General features: G+C 32.8%; 1 long non-coding RNA gene and 1 other non-coding gene across 2 annotated transcripts; both read right to left on the reverse strand.

Moving 5' to 3' along the window:
* Positions 1 to 4,319: 4,319 nt before the first annotated feature.
* LOC110007901 (uncharacterized) lies at positions 4,320 to 8,743 on the reverse strand. Its single transcript, XR_002282226.2, has 2 exons — positions 8,593 to 8,743; positions 4,320 to 7,286 (listed from the first exon to the last, which is right to left on the reverse strand). It is a non-coding gene; the product is annotated as an uncharacterized LOC110007901 (long non-coding RNA).
* LOC148781836 (small nucleolar RNA SNORD34) lies at positions 8,392 to 8,481 on the reverse strand. The gene has a single exon (XR_016058678.1). It is a non-coding gene; the product is annotated as a small nucleolar RNA SNORD34 (small nucleolar RNA).
* Positions 8,744 to 12,233: the final 3,490 nt, after the last annotated feature.

The following is a 12,233-nucleotide window of genomic DNA, read 5'->3' on the forward strand; positions in this document are numbered from 1 at the left end:
TTGAGATGCTCATGACTTTTTGCAGTTTGAGTATGGAAAAGCTCACTGTATTTCCCCACAAATATATATTTTTTCTACATACCCCATCTCCCAGCCATTCGATGTGAACGGGCGGCTAAGATACCCCCAATCACAATGTCATACCTATTTACTGTTTTATTTTTAATTTTCTTCTCCAAAACATTTTGACACCAAATTTGAGCATCTACTCTCTCTTAAACTCATACCCGTAAAAATTATAGACAAAAATATTCTCGATAAAATAAAATAACCAGAACACCCCTGAAAAATTTAAGGTTATTTTAATCATTTTATTTTTCAAATATATTTTTTAATATTATTTTTAAGTGTGCCTCATTGAGATGATGACAAGTACAAAATTGTACCTTCATATGATTAGTAGAAAAAAAATTAAAAATAAAATAATCTGAAACATCAGATCTAAATCAAACAATCAATGACTCACTTATAGCGTTATGGCTTAAGCCATCACAACTACCCATTTAGATTGGATGGCTAGGAGATGGGGATGTAGGAAAAATATATATGAATAACAAAGTTATAGTAAGTTTTCCTTAAACTATTTGGAATATTTTTTTTAAAATATAAAGAATTATTATATACAATATCTAAAATATACAAAGTTTAGGTTCCAAAAATCGCCAAGCCGATTTGGAATGACCCGAGTTGGCTTAGAACGGGTGGGGAGAACAGTCCGACTATCCCCAAGAATAAGTGCGTGGCTCTCTTGTACAAAAAATTAAAAATTGGAAACATTCATGTCTTTTTTATTTCTTTAGGAAAATCTCTTAAAGTTGTCCCAATTTGTTCTTGTTAATTTATAACAATCGTAAAGAAAATTTTCAATAAAGACCCAAAATCTATGAAATCTCAATAACAAATTTCAACTTTTTCCACATTTTGAAATCCAATCCACCTTTCTAATAGTTAATCTATCAATTTTCCACTGAAGTCTTTGAAATTTGTTCCAAAATGATCCTTTGGATCCCTCTAAAATACATGTAGTAATTTGTTGGGCCAAGTCCCTTATCTCTAGAGATCTAGAGTTGAAAATTTGAGACTTTTTATTACTTGGAATTGAAAATCCTGGATTTTTCACTCAATGTGTTGCCAAATTTATTCAAATTTGTGCCAAAACTAAACAAATTCAAATTTGTTCCAAACTGTTCTTAAGATGTTTATCTACAAGAGCCCTACCAAAATTTAATGAATCAAAACCATATCAAATCTTTTGTTGGCTATTTTTCAACCATTATCTTTCTAAAATGTTCTTATTTTAATTTGTGATTTTGATTCGAATATTATGCACAATAAAAGAAAGTTTAGAATAAAACCATTAATCTTTGATACAAGGTGATCACATTAATCTTGACTATTGGATATAAAATTGGGTGGATACAATTATTCCATAGCCAAGCTCAAACTTCAAAAGGAATTTTTTCAAACTTTGTTATACATGCCAGCTACCAAATTTCATATCAAATGGTTGTAAAGAATTGTGACCACCTTATTTCAAAAGTAAATAGTCTCATTATATACAATCCCCATAATAACAATACAAATTTGGTTTTGATTTTATCACTTGAAACTTATTTTTTTCCGTTCTTTCCTCTATTGTTACTTTTGCTTTTTTTAAATCAACCCAATCCGCCAAGCCAACTCAGACCCAAATCTGGTAGGTAGCCGGGTCACCTCGAGGGGCGGGTTTGCAAGCAACATTCTACCGATCACCTCCGTTGTCTATATAAATTTTTTGTCTGAAGGTATCACAACTTTTAATTAAACACTTTGCCCTTAATTATGGAAAAGCTTTTGTAGAGCACTCTAAACAATCAAATCGGAGCCTACCACAAAAAAGTTTACTAAAAGATGTTGTTTTGATGCCCAAATATCTTCAAATTGATCATCTGGACATAGAAAATAATGGATTTCAAGTTTTGAAAATAATATATTTTGTATTGTATTTTTTAAGCTTTAAACTTTATAAATAAAGATTAAAAATCTATTTTATGGCTATTACAAAGATTTCCAATATTGAAACCGCACCCCTTAACTAATTCTAGTTGCTTCACAAATCTTCATGTAATTTTCCACTACTATAATGCAATTGTAAAAAAATTGAAAGGACTATTATTGCCACGAAGAACTCAATAGATGGATATATAATTCAATAAAAAGGTACAATATAACACGCATCAAACATCATGATGATGGTCGTCCCTTAAAACCCTGAAATTAAAGGTGTTAAAACATATTAAAAACATAATTTTCCAACAATATTATTTTTAACATTCATGTTAACTATATTGTAGATTCTCAACTCTTAAAATTTTTAATCCAAAATCCTTCTCTAAGATGAATTATGGAGGGAAGACTCATGTAAATAGATGAGTTAACTGACATAAAAACCTTATTCTTAGTTAAAAGCAGTGTTTTAAAAAACGCCGAGTCGAACCGGACTCGCCCGGTTCGACTCGGAGATCGTGCAAAGGGGACCAGATCGCCTAAAAAATCGAAAATCGTCCGGTTCTAGAGAGAACCGGACGATTCTGCACAGTGAATCGCCGATTTACTGTACGGAATCGACGAGTCCGTACGGATTTTTTTTTTTTTTGTAATCCATGATATATTTTTTTGTAATACTTGATCGATTTTTTTGTAATCCATGATCGAATTGTTTTTTTTTTTTTGTAATCCATGATCGAATTTTTTGGTTTTTTGTAACCCATAATAGAATTTTTTGTAATCCATGATCGAAATGTTTGTTTTCTTTTCTTGTAATCCATGATCGATTTTTTTGTTTTTTTTTTTTTTTTTGTAACCCATGATAGAATTTTTTGTAATTCATGATCGAATGTTTTGTTATACATGATCGAAATGTTTGTTTTTTTTTTGTAATCCATGATCGAAATGTTTGTTTTTTTTTTTGTAATCCATGATTGAATTTTTTGTTTTTTGCTTTTTTTGTAACCCATGATAGAGTTTTTTGTAATCCATGATTGAATTTTTTGTAATCCATGATCGAACTGTTTTTTTCTTTTTTTGTAATCCACGATTGAATTTTTTTGTTTTTTTTTGTTTGTTTTTTTTTTGTAATCCATGGTCGAATTTTATGTAATCCATGATCGAATTTTATGTAATCCATGATCGAATTTTATGTAATCCATGATCGAATTTTATGTAATCCATGATTGAATTTTTTGAAAATTTTTTGGAAGCCCTATCCGGGTCACCGATCCGTTTTTTAAACCATTGGTTAAAAGGCAATAATCATTATTAGCTCTTACTTTTTAGTTTTTACTTGGCCATTTTTAATGACATCTGTAGTTCAAATACATATTATTGCCATCAAGATCTTGATAAATATAAAATTAAATTCAAATATCATTTGTTTTTGGTAAATTGATCAAAATTACTCGTAACCATTAACGTAACATCTAACAGTTGGAAATATATAAATGATTGAACTCTTAAGAGAATAATTTTAAAACTCAATAAAAAGACATACCCCAACAGTGAATTGTATACCTTTGCTGACTTTTTGTATTAAAAATAAAATATCTCATTGCACAAAATCCGAAACTAAATTTATCCATAAAACAACTAGTTTATCGCATCGACCAAATTGATTCCCTCCCCAAATCATATTTAACAGTAGAATAAATTTTTTATGGGCAAAACATAAGCTAAACTTTATCATCAAAGTATTTATTCGACCATTAAATTTATGAAAATGTATAAAATACCATTAAATTTATGGAAATGTATAAAATAAAACCATTTCCTTACAAGAATGTCACAATCACTATTACCGATTAGATGTTAAATCAAGTGGTTAAAGATATTTCATTGATTGAACACAAAATCCAAATACAATTTCTCAAATATTGTGATACATTTCAATCTATTGAATTTCACATCCAATGATTAAAAATAATAATTGTGACCTCCTATTATAAAAAATAATATCTTATATTATACAATCCCAACTTATGAGATTGTATAAAATAAGACTATTTCACTTTTGACAAAAAAAAAATCACAATCAATTTTAATCATCGAATATGAAACCCAATAGATTTAAATGCATCCCAACATTTAAGAAATTTTATTTAAACTATATGCATAATCAATAACACAATCTAAATAATTAGATTTCACATCTAATGACCAATAATGATTATGATCTCCTCATACAAGAAATAATAGTCATTGTTTCCTAAGTTTATTCATGTTTAATTGTTCATCCCCTTTTGTACATTTTATGACAATTCCTATAAAAAATAATACATGAGATATTTATTTTTTTTGACAAATGTTACTACTTATATTAGCACTATGAATAGGAAATTACATTATCAGATATTAAAAAAGAAAGTAAAAGAGCACCCCTTTTAGCCAGCTCGTCAGCAATCGAATTAGCCTCTCGATAGAGATGTGAAAAGATAACCGAGATGGGAACAGACAAGTCCATAATACATAACCAAAGTAAACGAAGATACCAAAGAACCCGTTGCTCCTTCTTGCACCACTTAATGACATTAAGTGAATCCCCTTCAATCCAACACATATCCCCACAGTTTCTTTCCCTAAAAGTCTTCAAACCATGATAAAGAGCCTACATTTCAACATGGTTTGCAGTGGTTTGCAGTTGCACATCCAATTGGCCTTGCAAAGGAAAAAAGAGTATTGCCACAAGAATCCTTACCATTCTACCAACTGCAGCCCTTCCAAAAAAGAGTATTGCCACAAGAATCCTTACCATTCTACCAACTGCCGCCCTTCCAGGATTCCCAAGGGAACTATCATCAAAATTAAGTTTTAAAGTACCCAATGGGAGGGCAACCCAACTTAATTTTGATCGACTGCTAAAGGTACCAAGACGAAAGAGATTGCCCAAATTAGCCAAACCATCGATCCTGGATGTTCGCCAACCTTCTTTAGAAACAGATATCCACGACCATATAGACAACTTGATTGAATGGATCAAACAATCTAAGGAAAGGGAAATACCTTCAAAAGTCCGCATATTTCTTTCTTTCCATATCTCCCATAGGATCACCCCTTTTGCTATACACCACAAAGCCTTACCATCGTAATAAAGACAATTGTGTAACAATCCCATCAACTGCAAGTGGTAGGGCCAAATTGGTATTGACCAATCCAAGCAACCAATACCAAATTTGGCGTGTAACCGAGCGATGTAAAAACAGATGCGCAATAGAGTCACCGTCAGCCTTACAAAATTAGTAAACATTTGGTAAAACTTTACCTTTTTTAATCAGATTGTCGATAGTTAGGATTTTATTAAGTGCAGCCAACCAGATAAAAACTTGCACTTTACGGGGTATGGGCCACTTCCAAATAGTGGCAATTTGGGGGTAAGACCACCTCCATCGATCATGAAAAATAAGGTTGTAGCATGACTTAACAGTTAAAGACACCGTCATTTTCAATTGCCCAAACCATTTCATCTTTTGCATCGGATGCAATATAGGCTTTATCAAGTACTGCCATCAGCGCACACCACTGTGAAAATAGATTATTATTCACCCAGGTAATACCTCAAGGGGAGATTCCATGCTAAAGATACTCCTCTTCTCTCAACCATATGAGATACCTTAGCATTGCGATCAAAGGCAATAGCAAATAAATCTGGGAAGAAAGACTTTGAGTATATAATCACCCACCCACCTATGATGCCAAAAGGAAACATCATTCCCATTCCCAATTGACCATCTAAAATAGCCTGCAACCGTGGGCCAAACATGCACAATATGCCTTCACATCTGAGAAATCTCCCTTCCAGTACCTCAGCCAATCCAAATGTCCGATCTACCCATACCATACTTAACAAGGAGGACTTAATACCCTCCACCACCATTTACGAGATTGATTAACCAATTTATATTTTTGATACCTAAACCACCTTTCTTCTTTGGGGTGCACCCTATCCCACCACCGTAAATGGAATCTGCGATAAGGGCCATCAAAGCCCCAAAGGAAATCTCTCACCATCTTTTCAATCCTTCTAGCAATCAAAGCTAGCATATTGATCAATGACATCTGATAAATTAAAAGGTTGGCCAAGCACGTGCTCAGAAGCGTGACCCTACCACCAAAAGAAAGGTACTTTGATTTCCAAAGATCAAGCTTACATTGTACTCTCCACAACCCTATCCCAAACTGATATAGGAAAACGTGAATCTAAAATGGGTAAGCCAAGATAAAGAAGGGGAAAAGAACGCACATTATACCCCATAACCTTGGCAAGAGTTTCAATTACAGCCTCACAATAATTAAGACCCAATAGAAATGATTTATGCAAATTCACTTTAAAACCAATTGTGACTTCATGAATTTCTAAAAATCTTGCAATGTTTTTAATCTGCCTAGGATCCGCATCACAAAAAATAAGAGTATCGTCTACATATTGTGGATGGGAGATTATCAATCCCGAATTCACAATCTCAAATCCTGAGAACTGACCCTTCATCTCCACATTACACAACATCAAACTAAAACACTTTGCAAAAATGGTAAATAAGAAGGGTGATATGGGATCCCCTTGGCGAAGACCCCAAGTAGCTTGAAAAAAACCAGCCAAACTACCTTGGAAGAGGGCAGAGGAAAAACACCCAAACATCCAACTTCTCCATTTAAAACCAAAACCCATACATTTTAAGATTTCTAATAAGAGCCCCCATTCTACTAGTTTTGGTCATCTTCCTAACAATGCTTTGATGCATTAGGTGATCTTGTGCCATGAAGGGGCTCCAGCTAAAAGATTTAAATTGAGTGCAAAATTCTAATAAATGGTGCCTTTTTCACTTCATAATGGACAAAATGGCAATCTGATGAATTATCATTTGCTCTATATGGTAGTTTGATTATCTTAATTTGAACTTGTTTCAAAATCTAGGTACGTGAGGTGGATTGCCCACCCTATAAATCAATGTCAGATTGCTAAATTACCAATACGGTCCAAATTGGCAATCTGGAAAAATTTTAAAATTAAAAAAAAAAAATTTAATATCATGAATATATATATTTTAGTATAGTTGAACTACATGTTATTATATTGTATTTGGTGGTAAGAGTAGTGATGATATATAGTGATGGTATAGTGTGACAATGGCTGTGGTATCAATGCAATGCTGGTGGTGGTGGTAGGGATGAGAGTGATGGTTGTACTTTTCTGATGGTGTTCGTGTCAGGGCCGACTGAATGAAGTCTTAAACTGCACGTCTTTTAAGCCCTAACTCCTGAAAACCAAAAAGGAATCATTTCACATCATCTAAAGTTTCATAACTGATCAAATACTAAACCGGTTTTATTAAAATCTCACATCTAACCAGCAAAATTCCTTACACATACTTAAGTGGCTAGCCTTCTGGCTCCCAAATCACAATAGAAACATTTTTGTACCTTGTGAATAGTGCATAAACACAAGCACTTTCCACTTCTGGTGATTATGACATAATACTAGATAACATAAAATTAGGCAATAGCTGATCATGCAAGAATAGAAGGAAAGAATTGTAATAATGTCTCATTTACATCACACTAAATCCGTGCACTCTAGCATATAGCAAACAAAAATTTAAAATTGATTAAACCAGCATTTCATATGATGAGGTTCATGAATTAGATCAAATTTTATAATTTATCAATCACAAAGGAAAAAAGTATCACATAGAAGCATGATATAAACTTGACAATAGCTGATTATCGCAAATGATCCAGTTAAATAAATGAATAATAATCCCAGGTGTATCTATTTTGTAAAATTTTTATGGGGAATCAAAGAAATAATTAAAAAATAACTGGTTCACAACAAAGCCCAATCGAAATTTGTCGTAAAACAAAAAAAAGCAGAAACAAACAAAAACACCAAATACATAACTACACATACATAACTACACATGGAAGAAACGCACACACACATACACCGAAGAGGGAGTCATTATCCCTTTTTTTAAGATTTTTCTGAATTACTTCAAGCTATAAATCATTTTTTTTTCCATAATCTATCTTTTATGTTTTTTTTCCTTCCAAATTTCATAGAATTTTGATGATGTTTATAATTACTATTTACGGTTTTAAGGTTCTAATTCAATTTCTATTACATATAATCAACAGAAAGTAAAACCCATGCGAAGAGGAAGATGATGGAATCAAATAGCTTCAGAGAAAAGAAGATTAGATTATTTCTCTTAGAGAGAAAGGGCAGTAGAAGTGTAAAAAGAGGGTGGTTTTCTTCTGAATTTCATGTTTTTCTATGAATAATAAGGAGAAATGTAGAGAGAGAAAGTCATCTTTTTCCATTAATAAGAAGGAAAAATGAAGAGAGAGAGAGAGCATTAGAAGGGCAGCCTCAGATGTTATGCATGTGTTATCATCTTGAAAATCAAACGATGTAGGCAATGGATGTAAGTATTAACATCATCACTGGCTAACACATCAAAATTCAAATAAAATGAACAAAGAGAAAATAGCAATTGAGAAAAATTACAGAATAGAGAAGAATGTGATGACAAAAAAACAAAGAATTTGAGGGAAGAGAAAGACCACAGAAAGAGCTCCGTCGTGAGCATTGCCTTGATCGTGCAGGATTTTAATGGAGAGAGAGAGAGAGAGAGAGAGAGAGAGAGAGAGAGAGAGAGAGGGGGCGATTTTAATGGAGGAACATAAAAACCCTATCCCTTACATAATCGGTTTTCTCCCAACTTGAGGGATTTTATAGGCCTCAATGGAGAAACCCTAACCCACAATGAGAGACAAAAACAACGGCACTCCCGCAGGATCTTATTGTACGATTACTCCTCCGGGCAAAAGTGCAAGGATCAACAAGAAACCTTGGGATATTTACAGATGATATTTATAATGCAAGAGAATTTGGATTTTGAGTTCTTGAATATTTAAATTTAACACCTGACAATGGATTGCCAATTATGCCAAAAGACATTTTACTCTAGTGGGAGTATAATGTCCATCACTCTCTCCGGTAACACTAAGCAAGAATTGGTTGTAGGGCCCCAAAGTTTTAGGGATACAACTTCGACGATCCATAAATTAATCTAGAAATTTTCTAATTGTATTCTTTCTACACTTCGAAAAAATAATGTGTCGAGATTGAAGGGAGGCCATCTATTTTTTAGATGGTAAGATCTGAGTGTTAGAAAACTCAAATTTCAATTTTTTGTTTTTTTGAGAATAATAATTTAGTAATTTTCAATTATTTCCCAAAATTTCAGCTTAAAAAAGCCTCCCACATAGGTAGAAGTAAACTATGCTCTCGAGGAAGTATAGTATACGTGAATTTCTGATCTAGAATGTTGAATCTAAATGGAAATTGATTAGGACCGAATCGGTTCTGGGATGGTAAGGGTCCCAACATGGTTCCCTTAAAACTACCCTTGTTTTATATTTATTTTATTTTCCTTTTGAAGTGTATCTAATGTTTCTGAGGCCCCCGTAGATCCTCATACCATAAACCCCTAATTTATATTGATTTTATTTTATTATTTTTAATATATTTTAGATCATCGTTTCGAATAGATCCAGACTCAATCCAGATCACCAATCCAAAGATCCCATACAGATCTCTCCATCCCACTAATCTCGGTTTTAAAACACTGGGTGAATAAAAACAGGGCCCAAGCTCGTGCTTTCTTTCAAAAGTCAAAACTCTCTCCTTGTTTTCCTTTGGAATAGCTACAATATCCCCAACTACTTTTGAAAGCCCCATTTGGAATGGACCAATTTGGGATCAAAGTTGTTCTTTTCCTTTAGCCAGAGTAAAAAGCAATGGGGTTGTGTTAGGTAAAGGAGTTGGGTTGTGCTAAGTAAATAGCAAACGTAAAACTTTGCTAAAATTTATGATGAATCTTTAGCCGACACAATTAGTTGGGAAAAGACTTTGACGATGATGATGATGATAAATAGTATTATCATCATACTACTAATACTGCTTAGTAGTATTAGTGTTCAAATGAGTGTTTGTATTGATCTTTTGACCCTAATGAAGCTTGCATTGATCTAGTTGCACGGTCAAGTCAAAATAGAAAATGAGATTTTGATCATAAAAAATATAATGATGTTTGTCAAATTTCCAAAGTTCCCGGTCAAAATTGATCAGTAATGCAATTGGATTTCTCTTCCAACTTTAACACGCTTATTGTGCAGTTAAATGCTTTATCTTCCACAACTAGGAAACAAACTTCATTATTTTATTATGTTATTATGCTTTCGCCAATGCTCTACTGGACCTGAATTGGTAAACTGTTATTGTATCATGATCCACTTTCCTAAAAAGGCTAGCTGATCAAGCGCAATGACACAAAACAAATTTATCTTTCCAATTAGTCACTCTTTTTCTATATTTTCTTATTACTAGAACGAGAAATGTAGATCAAGCGAGTTAGAGACGAGCTATTAAAAAAGCAAAAGGATTCTATGGCATTAAGGCCACTGTGGCGGGGCTTTTCTGTGAACCTCAGTGCTCATTTTTTCTTAGGTTACTAAATTTCCCTAATATTCATATGCCCAGGGCCCGGAAGCTACAAATAAAAAAATTGGATTGCAAACTGTTGGTAAATTGTATGGAGGTTTGCATTTTCGTGCCATGTTGATTGTGCATTAAAAGGTGACTATTGCCTGCTCATTTAGAAATGATTTTGGATTAGTCGAGGAAGCTCACAATATTCATCACAAGCAATAGGGGAATGTCAATTTATGATGAGTTAGGACTTAGGAGTATGGAGGGCATAGCAGTTCTATTTCGGGGGAATGTAGTGGCGAGGTTATTTCTTGGTAGAATTTAGAGTTTTAAAAATTGGACATTTCTTAATAGAAACTTGGAAAAACAATGAAAAGGACAAAAAAAATCCATAAGAAACGTTTTAAGTTTTTTTCTTTGGTAAAAGGTCTCAATCACTACTGGTTGTCACTTGGGGCGGCTGGGGTTGTGTTCCATTGACCGAGAAAAGTATCAGAGACTCTGCAGAAAAATGACATGACCTTTCGCATTGAACCGATAGGGGTGATTGTGATTTTATGACGGAAGGTATAATTTTTTAAAAGCTTGTCTATATTCATACGTTTCTCCATATAATAAATCTTAAGGGGACATTTAGTATCTTACATTGCTTATAATTAATATGCTCTGCATAATATTTCCCTGTTGGTTGTTTGAAGAGCAAGTGAAGCAAAAACCATTTTTTCTCTCTTTCCCTCCACGACGCTTCAGGTTTTTATTGTCCGTCAGGTTTCGAAAAAAGCAGAAAAGGAGAGAGAGTGAGAGCTTCAGTCGACACTTCAGGTTTTTATTGTCCGTCAGTGTCGAATTGCTACCACCCCCATTCCTACTCTTTAACTAATCAAAAGGAAGAAGAAATATAAAAATCTTGAAGGAAAGTTGTTTTCTTCGAGTTAAACGGTCTTCGACTCTGAAAAATGGGTCCGGAGAGAGAGAGGAAGGGGATTTGAGGCAAAAATTTGTTATTAGAAATTTGAAAATTTGGAAGCATCAAAATGATGCCACTGTTTGCAAGATTGAACAGTTAACCAGACAGGGGGTTGAGAGTAGTTAGAACCATAACTGAACTAATCGGGGCATTAACCAGATTACCTGGTCAAGTAGATTTTTTTTAAAAAAAAAACTTAAATTTTTTTTTAAAAAAATAGAAAAACTTAAATTAAATGTATAATATTTTATTCCATACATTTTTCTTACCAAAAAAAATTAATACAACTTTTTATAAATTAATATTTGAATACTATGGTCCTGTACATGATCTCAAGTAGGTCACATAAATCTTTTTGTTCCCTAGAATAAAGTCTGATAATAAGTTTACACCACTTTACAACAAATGTATTACCCAATGTAAATATGCACTCTAGATATTCAGGTGTTGCAACTAGGAAAAAACATTACATTAGTCTATGCTTATTACTAAAAAATACAAGCACACATATATGTTTACATACTCCAGTTTTAAGTTTTACATCACTTTAAGATATTGTTAACCACTATTAGAGACTTTCATTTATAAGAGAACCTTTCATTTATTTATTTTATAAGAGACTTTTTATTTTATTGATAAGAAAAAAATTTGACACAAAGCAAAATTGATAAAAAAAACCTTTCATTTTTTTATAAGTAAAAAATTTGACAAAAAACGAAATTGATAAAAAAACCTTTCAATTTT

Source organism: Amborella trichopoda, chromosome 6 (assembly GCF_054954075.1).
Source record: "Amborella trichopoda isolate Santa Cruz 75 chromosome 6, AtrichopodaSantaCruz75HAP2 v2.0, whole genome shotgun sequence".
NCBI lineage: Eukaryota > Viridiplantae > Streptophyta > Magnoliopsida > Amborellales > Amborellaceae > Amborella > Amborella trichopoda.